The sequence below is a fragment of the Octopus bimaculoides genome, chromosome 6 (assembly GCF_001194135.2).
Source record: "Octopus bimaculoides isolate UCB-OBI-ISO-001 chromosome 6, ASM119413v2, whole genome shotgun sequence".
Taxonomy (NCBI): Eukaryota; Metazoa; Mollusca; class Cephalopoda; order Octopoda; family Octopodidae; genus Octopus; species Octopus bimaculoides.
In genome coordinates, this window is record NC_068986.1 from 108,025,194 (window position 1) to 108,026,847 (window position 1,654).

Here is a 1,654-nt window from a genome sequence, read left to right on the forward strand (position 1 = left end):
GTGTGTGTCTATATATATATATATATATATATACACACATATACTTTATTTAAAAGTAGCAGAAATATAACAAAACTGTCCGATGAACGGGAACGTGAAACTCCGAGTAACAGTCTTTTGTTATATTTCTGCTGCTTTTAAATAAAGCATATTACTCTACCTCTGGTATTTGAGTACTCTTTTTTCCACCTTGTTGCACATTTTATTTGCTTACTCCGGTATATATATATATATATATATATATATATATATGTATGCATATGCCACCAGCAAGACCACACAAACCAGAGTTATTTCCCATTACTTATCATTCGGCATGAATTTTGGGGATTAGTTTTAGGCAATTTTAGTCTGTCATTTACTAAATGGTGGTTGTCACTGCACCACCAATGGCATATAACATACATACACATCATCATTTTTATGTCTGCTTTTCCAGGCTGGCATGAGTTGGACACGTCAATGAACAGACACACGGAGAGATGTGACTGGCTTTCCACACAGTTTACATCTTCCATAAATCAATCACAAGGTATTGATCAGTACAAGGCTTACATTAGAAGACACTTGGCCAGCATATTGCCCGGCCCAATCAAAACTCAAAGTTTGGAAAGTAAATCTCTCAACCACATGGCTAGGCCTTTAGATACACATGTACTGACATTTCTTTAAGCAGAAATAAATTTTAGGAATGTGCATTTCATCATCAAAATACATTGCTGTGAATTAATCCATGGTTTGACTGTTACATGGAGACAAATGACATCCACAGAACATTGCCCCTTACTAGCTGACTTGTCGACCCCAGCTGACTCCCACCCAGCAGATTAACTGATGCCGTGATTTTATTATCAATGTCGACCTGGCACTGGCTGAAGGTACTATCATTAAAATAACTAATTCCATAACCATGTCTCTGGGCGGGTGGGGATGAGAACAAGGTGGGGCTGGAAGGTGAACCAAACAAACACTGAACTAGCATAAAATAAATTTAAAAAAAAGGAATATAAATTTTATTCTCTTGAGCTTAGAAAAGTTATATAGACATATATATACACACACACACGTTCTTTATTTTACTAACTTCAGTTATTGGGCTGTGGCCATGCTGTGGCACCACCTGTCTGCATGTTTCGTAAGAGAGAGCAAAGCAGGAATAAGGGAGTTAAAAAATAAGAGGGAAGAAAAAAAGGATGACAAGAGAATCAGAAAGGCTAATATACAGGGGAGAGATGGGGCTGAGATGCAGGGGGATTGAGAGAAACTAAGATAGGAAAGAGTCAGAGACAGAAGTGAGAGGAAGCGAGGGCTGGCAGCTCGGGTTAAAACACAAAGAAAGTAATAATAATTTAAAAAAAGACAGCTGGAGAAAGACAAGGAAACCAGACAGAAAAGGGTTTCTGGTGGTGCAAATTGCATGTGCACAAAGGACCAATACATATATATATATCCAACCCTGATAGAGGTTTGTCTTACTGTGAACTTAAGAATTAAAACAACAACAAAAACAAAGAAAAAGGGTATTTGAAGAGGGTTGGTTTTATCAAGTGAGGAAGCACAGGGAGGGTTGCAACTGAAAGCAGAGCAGCAACCAGTGGAATATTACAATTAACAAGAAGCCTAGCGGTGTCATGGCTGTTGTTGTTGTTGTTGT